Source organism: Myotis myotis, unplaced genomic scaffold, assembly GCF_014108235.1.
Source record: "Myotis myotis isolate mMyoMyo1 unplaced genomic scaffold, mMyoMyo1.p scaffold_m19_p_4, whole genome shotgun sequence".
In the NCBI taxonomy this organism is placed as follows: Eukaryota; Metazoa; Chordata; class Mammalia; order Chiroptera; family Vespertilionidae; genus Myotis; species Myotis myotis.
In genome coordinates, this window is record NW_023416346.1 from 47,543,369 (window position 1) to 47,557,115 (window position 13,747).

The window sequence follows — 13,747 nt, forward strand, 5'->3', positions numbered from 1 at the left end:
AACTACAAGTTCAAGCTCCACAGGGCACCACCACTGTTCCATTCCCTGAAGATCACTAGGGGAAGGGACAGAACAAAGTGGGAGATGGGAACATGCTCAGTGAAGCCAGGGTAATGTAGGGAATGTGCTTACCTATCAATCTAGTCTGGGGAACAACAGATTGCCTCAGGGATCAATCCCATCAGAAGCATGTGACATCTTGCAAAGTTCCTGGCTAACATTCCCAAAGAGTTCCCTCTCCCTTTTCTTTCTTGTTCTGTGACCCCACTCACCCATGTGCTTGCCTATTCTCTCTTCATACATATGTGGCTTTAAGCAGCCGCACATGCAAAGGACTGCAACTGAGAACACAAGCTAAGCTAGCCAGATACTGGACTGGACTGGACTAGACTGGACTCTAATATGGAAGAGAAATTCTGGGCAGTGGCCTTAATTCTGGCCCCACTGAAGACAAGATTGGACTTCTTCCATGGCGAAACGGACAGAGATGGGTCCTTAGAGGGGTCTCTCCTTAATTTTACACCATTAATAAAGCTTTCACCCTGGCCAGTATGGCTCAGTTGATTGAGCATCATCCTTTGCACCAAAAGGTCACCAGTTCGATTCCTGGTCAGGGCACATACCCAGATTGTGGGTTTAATTCCTGGTAGGTGGCCAATTGGTATTACTCTCTCACATCAATATTTTTTCCCTCTCCCTTCCTCTCTATTTAAAACCAATAAAAATATATTTAAAATCATAAATAAAGTTTTGCAAAAAAAACTAATCCTCCCATGGGGGCCTCAGAAATATTTTTTTTCCTTTTGGCACCCTAAGAATTCCACTTCTACCAATAATAGTAGTATCATCACAAAGCTGTTATAATTACATGAGAACACATATGTAAAAACACCCTACCACACAGTGATTAATTACTAAATGGTATTGAATTCAAATCTGAATTTACCCATTGATTTTGGGAAGGCACCATGATGCAGTCCTAAGCTCTTTATTCTTTTTCTCCTAAATTCACCCTCTTCCACGTAATACCTCCTTCGAAGTCTAACTGGCACCCATCAGATCCTTTCCTTTATTGCTCCCATCAGTGTGGCCCACTTTACTACAAAATCAACCTGCATTTGTTGATAAATTGCTTTTAAAATGTTTCTCATTGTGTATGTTCAACTGCATCACGTAGATGATAACTTTTTGAGGTCAAAGACTATGTCTTCACTTTTTTAATTAGTTGCTGTAAGCATAATACAATAAATGAGGCCCTCTATAACATGCAATGTTTTATCCCTTCTTAAATAAATTCTGCAACATTCTGTCCTCTTGCAGATTTGATTTAGCTAATATAGTAGCCCCATCAATCAAAGGCAATAAAATCATTCTGCCTTTTCACTAGTTTAAATGATGTAAAGGTTTGCTTTTCAACCTATGACTACTCAAAGGAAGGGCCAGTTGGGCTATTAAAGGGGAAGGATAGGAGACAGGAAATAAACCAGCCTAGTGAGAGATTGCTGGTGAGCAGTGAATAAGATAGGAGTTACTGCCTTTACCGGTTTGGCTCAGTTGATAGAGCATCGCCCTGCGGACCCAAGGGTCCCAGGTTCCATTCCGGCCAGGGGCATGTGCCTTGGTTGCGAGCACATCCCCAGTAGGGGGTGTGCAGGAGGCAGCTGATCAATGTTTCTCTCTCATCGATGTTTCTGGCTCTCTGTCCTTCTCCCTCCTCTCTGTAAAAAATCAATAAACTAAAAAAAAAAAAAGAAAGAAAGAAAGGAGTTATCTACCCAGCAGTGTGGCTCGGTAGTTGAGCATCATCAACCTATGAACCAGGAGGTCTCGGTCCCCAGTAGGGGGCATGCGGGAGACAGCCAATTGATGATTCTCTCTCATCGTTGATGTTTCTATCTCTCTCTCCCTTCTTCTCTGAAATCAATAAAAATATTTTTTAAAGAAAGGAGTCAAATGAGCTGCCTAAGGAAAATGATGTATGGGAAACTTAAAGGAGTTCTTATTTTTATAGGTCTATCACAGCTTCTTTAGCAGTAGATTGGAGAAGTGAGTAAAGAGAAGAGACTGAGAGTAGGGACAGGCAAGGTATAAGGAACATGTAATCTGGGGGAAAGAATTCCAGGCAGAAGTCAAGGAGAGAAGACTGGAAAGAATGAGAGAGTATGAGGTAATTGAGATATTTGAAAAAGTTAAGAGTATAGGGATTTTAAAGATCTCTTATACATTAAGAAGTTCATTGTTTTTCAGAGCTAATCTCAGTGGGTGAAGGGGGCCAATACCTAGAGTCCAATAATACCTCCTTGTATGGAGCCTGTAAAATCACGAGATAACTACCAGGAAAAGATAAGGAGGAGGCTGAGATGTTTCTTCACTAACACACCTTCGCCCTCTTCTCTAACTACTGATTTCTCTCCACCTATTGAATTTTCCTTCCATGTTCCTCCTCAACTGTGCACTTTTTTCTATCATTCTGGTGACCTGTGTGGAAAAACTCTTAAAAATGTTGTTAAACAAGTTCAACTAAGTAAATGTTGAAGATCTTATTGGCTTTATTGAATGATTCATGAATTAGGCAGCATCCAAACTAGCAGATATAAAGGAGCCCTAAGGAGATGAACAAAATGAAAGACTTTTGTAGGTCGAAGGGAGCTGGAACCAGATGAGGCAAAAGGCAGATTGGTTATTGGTTATTGCAAGGTTACTTTCTTTTAAGAGAAGCAAGAGCCTATCAGACAAATTACCTAAAAAGTTAATCAGGTAATTCCTGATTAACTGGTTTAAGCTTTCATTTCCAAAAAGCCAAAACTGTAGGTCTAGGTTTGCTGATGTGGGGCTTAGCATAAGCGATACCATTTTGGACTTGTTTTCTTATTTTTAACCCTGTGAAGGGTAGTAGGCAAATGCATTGTAGTCTGCCTCTTGCTGTCCGCCAAGTTTGAGCATTAAATATATCATGGGGTGAGTTTTTGAGCATGAGCTCTGTGAGCTCACACCTAACTTCCATCCACACTAACCCATGTAATTTGTCCAGGGCCAGGGTGGTGAGAATAGAGGTGGGAATTCACCCACCCTGAATATAAAAGTCAAACCTAGTCAGAGAAAAGAGGTGGGCTTATCCTGAGAAACTAAACATGTACTCTATAAAGTACATGTAAAATGGTCCAAGAAATAAATGTAGAAGAGAAACACACTATCAAGAACTTAGACAAGTAATGACATTGTACTTCTTCCTTCCCAATGTGGAGACCATTTATTTATTTTTCTTTTGTGATTGCTATAAATGAACAAGCAAAATAGAAACAGATTCATAGACACAGAGAACAAACTATTTATTGGTTGCCAGGGGGAGGGGGACTTGGGGCCTGGGTGGAAAAGGTTAAGGGAGCCCTGGCCGGGTATATCAGTTGTTTAGAGCATCATCCTACACACCAAAAGGTTGTGGGTTCGAGTCCCAGTTGGTGCTCATACAGGAGGCAACCAATCAATGTGTCTCTCTCACATCAATGTTTCTCTCTCCCCCCGCTTCCTCTCTCTCTAAAATCAATAATAAAAATTTAAAAATCCTCAGGTGAGGATTAATTCTCAAAAATTCTAAAAAAGCTAAAAAATAAAAACATAAATAATAAATAAAACATATCTTCGGGTGAGGATTTTAAAAGAAGAAAAAAGTTAAGGGATTAAGAAGTACAAATGGATAATCACAAAACAGTCATGGAGATGTAAGCACAGTATAAGGAATATAGTCAATAATATTGTAATAAGTATGTGCAGTTCTAAGTGGGTACTTGAAATATCAGGGGGATCACTTTGTAAAGTACATGATTCTTTAACCACTATGCTGTACAACTAAGACTAATACAAAATAATATTGAATGTAAACTGTAATTGAAAAATAATTTTTAAAAATTAAATATGGAACTGCCTTTGACCCTGTGATGCCACTTCTAGGACTATATCTTAAGAAATCAGAAACACCAATCAGAAAGAATATATTTACCCCTATGTTTGTAGCAGCATAACTTACAATAGCTAAGATCTGGAAACAGCCCAAGTGCTCATCAGTAGATGAGTGGATAAAAAAGCTGTGGTACATTTACAGCATGGAATACTATGCAGCAGTAAAAAAGAAGGATCTCTTACCCTTTGAGACAGTATGGAGGGACCTGGAGAATATTAGGGTAAACGAAATAAGCCAGTCAGAGAAAGACAAATATCACATAATATCACTCATATGTGGATTCTAATGAACAAAATAAACTGATGAATAAAATAGATCCAGAGACATAGAAGCATGGAACAGACTGTCGAATCTCAGAGGAAGGTGGGGGTGGGTGCATAGTTGGGAAGAGATCAACCAAAGAACTTGTATGCATATTTACATAGCCCATGGACCCAGACAACAGTGTGGTGAAGGCCCGGGCAGGGGTGGGGTGGGCTAGAAGTGATCAGTGCGGGGGAGGGGGACATGTGTAATACTTTCAACAATAAAGATTAAAATAATAATAATTTTTTTAAATAGATTATGAAAATATTCACCTCCCCCAAAAGAAATTTCCTAGTGTACTGGATATAGCACTATTTCAAAGAATGTCATTTTCAAAGTCAGTACAGCAGCTCTGAATTATAGTTAATTTTTCCTTTGCCTCCCAAGAAGCAACTTCATTAGCTGACAGCAAAAAATATAGCATCTAAGGCATAACTGAATGTATATATCAAAGAAATGGTTACTGACTTCATGCAGTACAATGTTCCTTCCCCAGAAACGTGAGGCTACGTCAATCAGTCAGATTTCACAGATGAACTGTAAGTGATCCAATAATGGATATAATACTATAAGATAGGAATATTTACTATGATCTGACCTGCACAGAGAGTAATTATTATTATTATATAGTTTATCAAAATACTCTGAAGGGAGCAGAGTGAAAGACAATCCATTCATGCTTAATTTATGCAAAACGTCATATCAAATGAGCCTAAATAACTGAGGTTACCTTTACAACTGCAAATTCTAAAAGAAGGGGACTAGGGGACTTTGAAGGGAAAAACATAAGCCTGGGTAAAAATGCTAGTAAGTTTAAGAGTTAATAACAGTTGACAGTTATTAAGTGCTTACCCTGTTTCAGGCACTTTTTGAAGCACTATATTTATAACTTCTTTTCATCTTATGTGGTTGATACTCTTGGCAGCTTTATTGTATAGATGGGGAAATTAAAGCACTGAGAGAGACTAAGTAACTTGTTCAAGGTCATACAATAAGTGGCAAAGTCAAACACTGACAAACACAGACAGTCTGGCTTCAGAAGCCAAGTAGTTAACTGCTGAGGAGTAGTTGGAAACAGGAGAGCTTAGAAGAAGGGAGACCAGTTAGGAGACCTGAGTCATGGTGAAAGGAAATGAGATCTTGAAATGATGATAGATGTTGTAGAAATGGAAACGATTTATCGAAGATGTTGCAGAAAAATTATCAGTAGAATTTGATACCTGGTTATATATGAAGGACGACAAAAAGTTGTTTAAGTTGATAGAGGGTGCAAATCTGAGTAATTTGGTAGTGATATGAACTAACCTAGTAAAAAAGGAACTGTGGCTCGTTTATGAGAAAAGATGAGTTCAGTTTTAGATGCATAAACTGGAATATCTTGAAGACATATTGTATCTAAATAAATGCCCAGAAGGCAAATAAAAAATAGGTCTAAATCTTTTTAAAAATGGCTATTGACACAGTTTCGGAAATATATTTGTTTAGAAAATTGATCTATGGACTGAATCTTTGAAAGGATACTTAATCAGTAGATAGAAAAAGATGTCAGAAAAGGAAATTCTATTAGTGTTTATCAGAGTTGTAAGAGGAGAATCACAAAAGCTCAGGGTTCTAGAAACCAAAAAAAAGAGAAAATTTTCCAACAGAATAATTTGTTCAAAAGTGTATAATGCTGCAAAAAATTGAGCAGGATGAGAACGGAGATGTCATTGTATTGTCATTATAGTTTGAAAAAGCAGTTTCATTAAAGTGGTCAGGATAGAAGATATCACAATTTAATTGAAAAAGAGAAATATTAGTGGAGATAAGAGATGATACACAACACTTTCAAGACATTGAATCAGGAAATAAATGTGAATGATAAAGCATAGTGTTAGGGGGAAAATGGGGTCAAATAAGGACTTCTTTAAACCACTGATCCTTTAAACACAAGTAGAGATAGAGAAAAAGAAACCAGTGAAGAGAGATACTCCAAATAATTAAAGATGGAAGACGTGATTTATTTCCTCTCCAAAAAGAGATGAGGGTAGGACTAAGATTGCAAGAATATAAAGACAGGAGATGATGACATCAAGACCAATGCTTTCCAAATGCCAGTTCATAAACTGATTTTACTTATTTGTTTTTATTTTTATATATTTTTATTGATTTCAGAGAGGAAGGGAGAGGGTGAGAAAGATAGATATATCAATGATGAGAGAAAATCATTGATCGGCTGCCTCCTGCAAGCCCCACACCGACTGTTGAGCCCGCAACCCGGGCATGTGCCCTTGACCATTCTCGAACCCAGGACCCTTCAGTCCACAGGCCGAGACTCTATCCACTAAGCCAAACCAGCTAGGACCATGAACTGATTTTAAAAAGACAGGTTCAGAATCATCCCAGGAGCATATTAAAAAGATTGATTCAGTCAGAAAAAGACAAATATCATATGACTTGACTTATATGTGGAATAAAAAAAACCCATGACAACACAAAATTTAAACAGACTCATACATACAGAGAACAGACTGATGTTTGCCAGAGGGGAGGTGGGTTGAGAGGTAGGGCAAAAAAGATAAAGGGATTAAGAAGTACAGATTGTTAGTTACAAAATAGTCATGGGGATGTAAAGTATAGGACAAGGAATAGAGTCAATAATATTGTAACAATTACGTATGGTGCCAGATGGGTACTGCAAATGGGGGCAGGGGGCACTTTGTGAAGTGTATGATTGTCTAACAACTATGATATACACCTAAAAGTAATACAAATAATACTAAATATAAACTGTAATGAAAAAAAATTACTTCCTGGGCTTAGCCCTCACAGGTTCTAATTCAGTAGGCCTTAGTTATGGCCTAAAAACCTGTATACCTGTTACATAGTTATAGAGCAGTGAACTTCACCTTTATCAGATGAATGCCTCCTTGTCTTAACATATATTTTGTAATGCCCTCTTTGTATAAACCATCAATACTATAACTGATCTACACACAAAATTTTAAAATATCATTGTAATGTCTTTGCTAAAACATAAAATAGGCCCTAGCCGGTTTTACTCAGTGGATAGAGCATCAGCCTGCTGACTGAAGGGCCCAGGTTTAATTCTGGTCAAGGGCATATGCCCCGGCTTGATCACCAGTAGGGGACATGCAGGAGGCAGCCAATCAATGATTCTCTCTCACCATTAATGTTTCAATCTCTCTTTCCCTCTCCTTTCCTCTCTAAAATCAATAAAAATATATTTAAAATATAAAAAATTAATGCGATGGAGTTATTTATTAAAAAAATAAAACATAAAAAATAAATAATCAGAAAAGAGCTTTATAATATGCTAATACATAAATGTAATATATCACATACTTCAATATATAAATGTTTGGGCATGAATACACTGAAAACATAATAAAAAAGTCATGTGCTTGTACCTATTTAAAATGAAGAAGCTTGAATATTTTCACTTCCTTTTGTTTATATTTGGCTATAGAAATATATCCTTTGGGGACATAAAAAAGTAGGAACACTTTCCTTTTGTGACAGCATGGATGGACCTGGAGGTTATCATGCTAAGCGAAATAAGCTAGTAGGAGAAAGACAAATACCATATGATCTCACTTATATATGGAATCTAATGAAAAATAAACTAACAAAATAGAACCAGAGGCATGGATACAAAGAACAGACTTCTTTTTAAGTGCACATGTAACATTTTCTAGGGTAGATCATATGTTAGAGCACAAAACAAGTCTCAATAAATTTAAGAAGATTGAGCATGGTTGGTGTGACACAGTAGTTAAGTGTCAACCTATGAACCAGGAGGTCACAGTTCAATTCCAGCCAGGGCACATGTCCGGTTGTGGGCTAGATCCCTCATGGGGAATGTGTAGGAGGCAGCCAATCAATTATTCTCTATCATTGATGTTTCTATCTCTCTCTGTCTCTGCCTCTGCCTCTTTCTTCCTCTCTGAAATCAATAAAAATATATTTTTAAGAAATTTAAGAAGACTGAAATAATATCAAGCATCTTTTCTGACCACAATGGTATGAAACTGTAAATCAATTACAAGAAAAAAACTAAAAAGAAAAAAACTACAAACACATACAGGCTAAATAACATGTTACTAAACAATGAATAGGTTAATAAGGATATCAAGGAATAAATCAAAATATATCTTGAGATCAATAAAAATGAATACCAACAACCCAAAACCTATGGGACACAATGAAATCAGTCCTAAGAGGGAAATTAATAGCATTACAGGCCTACCTCAAGAAACCAATTTTTACAACCTCAAATAAACAATCTACTTTTACACCTAAAGGAACTATAAAAAGAATAACAAAGCCAAAAGTGAGTAGGAAAAAAAAAATCAGAGTGGAAATAAGTGAAATAGATTCTAAAAAAAATTACACAGGATCAATGAAACTAAGAGATGGTTCTTTGAAAAGACAAGCAAGATTGATAAAACTTTAACAAGGCTCATAAAGAAAAAAGAGAGAAGACTCAAATAAATAAAATCAGAAATAAAAGAGAAGTAATAACTGACAACACAGAAATACAAAAAAATTATAGAAAATATTATGAACAACTATATGCTAATAATTTGGACAATGAGCAGGAAGTGGATAAATTATTAGAAACATACTGACTTCCAAAACTGAAACAAGAAATAAACATCTAAATAGACCAATTACAATTAATAAAATTGAAGCAGTTAAAACAAAACAAAACAAAACCCTCCCAACAAATGATTCCTGGACTGGATGGCTGCACAGTTGACTTTTATCAAAAATTCAAAGAAGAAATAACACCTATACTTCTCAGATACTCCAAAAAAAATCAATAGAAGGCAAGACTCCCAAGGTCTTTTTGTGCTAATTCCAAAACCAGATAAAACACTACAATAAAGAAAACAACATGAAAGATAAAAATCATATGATCATCTCAATAAATGCAGAAAAGCATTGACAAAACCCAGCACCCAGTTTTGATTAAAAAACTCTCAGCAGAGTGAGAATAGAGGGAGCATATCTCAATAAAATAAGTGCCTTATATGACAAACACACAGCTAACATAATACTCAATAGGGGAAAAAAACAAAATTGTTTCCTTAAGATCAGGAGCAAGACAGGGATGTCCACTTTCACCACTCTTATTCAAAATAGTACTGGAAGTCCTAGACATAGCAATCAGACAAGAAGAAGAAATAAAAGTGATCCAAATTGGAAAGCAAGAACTAAAACGGTCATTTTTTGCATATGGCATGATACTGTATCTGGAAAACCCTAAAAATTTCACTAAAAATCTACTAGAACTGATAGTAAAGTGGCAGTATACAAAAATGAATATTCAGAAACCTGTTATAGTTTTATACACTAATAATGAACAATTAGAAAAGAAAACTACAAAAAAAATCTCATTTATAATTATATCAAACAATAAAATATCTAGTCCGGCTGGTGTGGCTCAGTAGTTGAACATCGATCAAACCATGAACCAGGAAGTCACGGTATCATTCCCTGTCAGGGCATATACCTGTGTTGCTGGCTGAATCCTCAGTAGTAGGCATGTAGGAGGCAGCCGATCAAAGATTCCCTCTCATCATTGCTGTTTCTATCTCTCTCCCCTTCTCCCTTCCTCTCTGAAATCAACAAAAACATATTTAAAAATAAAATAAAACATCTAGGAATATATTCAACCAAGTATGTAAAAGACCTGTATTCAGAAAGATATAAGATACTGAAGACAGAAATTGAAGAAGATATAAATAAATGAAAGCATATACTGTGCTCATAAATAGACCAAGAATTAACATTATTATAATGTCCATACTACTCAAAGCAATCTATAGATTCAATTAAATTCCCATAAAAATACCAAAGGTGTATTTCACTGAACTAGGACAAATAATCCAAAAATTTATATGAAACCACAAAAGACCCCGAATAGCCACAGCAATCTTGAGAAAGAAGAACAAAGTTGGAGGAATCACACTGCCTGTTATCAAACTATACTACAAGGCTATAGTAATCAAAAGAGTATGGTACTAGCATAAAAACAGATACATAGATCAATGGAATAGAATTCAGAGCCCAGAAATAAACTCACACCTATGTGGTCAATAAAAATTTGGCATAGGTAGAAAGAACATACAATCGGGTAAAGACAGTTTATTTAAAAGATGGTGCTGGGGAAATTGGACAGATACATGCCAAAAAAATGAAATTAGGCCAAATTAGACCACCATCTTACACTATATATATAAAAGCCAAGTGATCGGAACTAGGGAATGAATGGAATGACCAGAATGACCAGTTGCTATGACACTCACTGTTGTGGCCAACTGGCTTGATCAGAGCCCCAATCAGCTCCCCAACCTCCTGTGGCCCCTCCCTCTGGCCGGCCCCACCCTTGATTAGCCCCCATCAGGGTGGGCCAGCCAGACCCCACCTGTGCACGAATTCATGCACCAGGCCTCTAGTATAAGAATAAACTCAAAATGGATTAAAGATTTAAATGTCAGAATCAAAGCTATAAAATTCCTAGAAGAAAACACATGCAGTAAAATTGCAGACATCTCCCTCAGCAATAGTTTTTTTAATATATGTCCTTGAGCAAGGGAAACAAAAGAAAAAATTAAAAAATGGGACTACATTAAACTAAATAGTTTTTGAACAGCAAAGGAAATAGTTAACAAAAGACAACCCACTGAGTAGGAGAACATCTTTTTTTACCAATAATATATCTGATAAGAGAATAATATCCAAAATTTATAAAGAACTCATGCATATCAATACTAATAACACAAAAATCTAATTTAAAAATGGGCAGAGGACCTGAATAGACACTGCTCTAAAGAGAACATACAGATGGCCAATGCACATATGAAAAGATGCTTAATGTCACTAATCATCAGAGAAATGCAAATTAAAACCACAATATGATATCACCTCACACTTGTCAGATGGCTATCATCAATAAATCCACAAACAGCAAGTGTTGGCAAGATATAGAGAAAAGGGAACCCTTGTGCACTATTAGGGGGAATGCAAATTAGTACAGCAACTATGGAAAACAGTATGGCGTGTCCTCAAAAAATTAAAAATGGAACTGCCTTATGACCCAGCTATTCCACTTCTGGGTATTTATCCAAAGAAACCCAAAATACTAATTCGAATATATGCACCCCTATGTTCATTACAGCATTATTTACAATAGCCCATATACTGAAGCAAGCCAAGTGCCTATCAATAGTGTATAAAATTGATTTTACACATAAGAATGGAATATTATTAATCCATAAAGAAGAATGAAATCTTACCATTTGTGTCAGCATGGTTGGACCTAGAGGGTATTATGTTTAGTGAAATAAGTCAGTCAGGAAAAGACAAATACCATATGATTTCACTTATATGTACAATCTAAAGAACAATATAAACAAACACATAAGACAAAATAGATTCATAGGCACAGAGATTGGGCTGGTGATTTCCAGATGGAGGAGGGTTGGAAGCCTGGGTGAAAGAGGTGAAGGAATTAAGGAGTATAAATTGGTAGTTACAGAATAGTCATGGGGGTGTAAAGTTCAACCAGGAGACCAGGAGTTCTATTGCTTGCTATGACGTGGGCTGACCACCAGAGAGCAGCATGGAATGAAAAAAGACCCTGGCCGGCAGCTGGCAGCCAGGGAAGGAAGGACCTGGCCAGCAGCCAGAAATCCCCAATTGGCCCTGATCGCTGACCAGGCCTAGGGATCCTACCCAGGCATGAATTTCATGCACTGGGCCTCTAGAACAGTCAATAATATTGTAATAACTATGTATGGTGCCAGGTGGGTACTGGAAATATCATGGGGAACACTTTGTAAAATATGATTGTCTAATCATTATGCTGTAAACATCTGAAACCAATGTAATATAATACTAAAAGTAAACTGTAATTATAAAATTGAAAAATAAATTAATTTTAAAATATTTTTAAAAACCCATAACTTCCTTATGAAGCTTACATGGAACAGAAGGTTAACTATTTAGCATTAGCAAATACAATTTGGCCATTCAAAAGAAAAAAACTGTACATTGTCGATTTCTCTCATATAATTAGAACATAACATCATTGAGATAGAGACCCATAACTCTGATATCCTAACATATAAAAGCCCAGGGTCGTAATGACAATCACCATCAAAGGCTGACCAACCCAGAAGTCCTTCAGTCAGCACTGGGTTGCTGTGGCGACTCAGCACTGACTGCCCCACTGCAGCCTGGCGACCCAGCACTGACTGCCCAGCGGGCTGAGACCCAGAGAGAGAGGCAGGGTCTGATCTGCAGCTTCAGTGGCAGCTACTGATCAGTACTTGCCTCTCTCTTTCACTCCCTCTTTCTTTCCAGGCTACACTAACAGCCGGGCCTTTCTTTCTCTCCCAGCCTCGGCGGGGGCAGCTATTCAGCCCCACCTCTCTGATCAACCCTGGATATAGGCCTGGAGATGCTGGCTGGCATAGGAACCGAACAATCAGACCCAAATGTGGGTGCTGTGAAGAACCAATGGCTGTCTAGGACAGTGATGGCAAACCTTTTGAGCTTGGCGTGTCAGCATTTTGAAAAACCCTAACAACTCTAGTGCCATGTCACATATAGAAATTTTTTTTGATATTTGCAACCATAGTAAAACAAAGACTTATATTTTTGATATTTATTTTATATATTTAAATGCCATTTAACAAAGAAAAATCAACCAAAAAAATGAGTTCTCATGTCACCTCTGACACCTGTGTCATAGGTTTGCCATCACTGGTCTAGGGGGGGGAGTTTTTTTTTTTTGTTTTTTTTTTAATAGGAGGTGGAGCTTTTGACGCTCACTGACATAGGAATTGACCAATCAGAAGCAAATGTGGGTGCTATGAAGAACAAATGGCTGCCTAGGAGGCAGCACTTTATGATGTTGATTGGCATAGGCACCAACCAATCAGAACCAAATGTGTTGTGAAGAACCAGTGGATCCCTAGGAGGCAAAGCTTCTGACACTGACTGGCATAGACACCAACCAATCAGAAGCAAATATGGGTGCTGCGAAGAACCTATGGCTGTATAGGAGGCAAAGCTTATGACACTGACTGGCATAGGCACTGACCAACCAGAACCAAATGTGGGTGCTGTGAGGAACCAATGGCTGTCTAAGAGGTAGAGCTTCTGATGCTGATAGGCATAGAAACTGACCAATCAAAAGCAGAATTTGGATGCTGTGGGGAGCCAATGGCAGCCTAGGAGGTGGAGCTTTTGACATTGATTGGCATAGGAACTGATCAATCAGAAGAAAATCTGGATGCTGTGGGGAACCAATGGCTGCTTAGGAGGCAGAGCTTCTGATGCTGACTGGCATTGAAACCGACCAATTAGAACCAAATCTGGGAGCTGTGGGGATCCAATGACTGCCTAGGAGGTGGAGCTTTATGACATTGATTAGCATAGGAACCAACCAATCAGAACCAAATGTGGGTT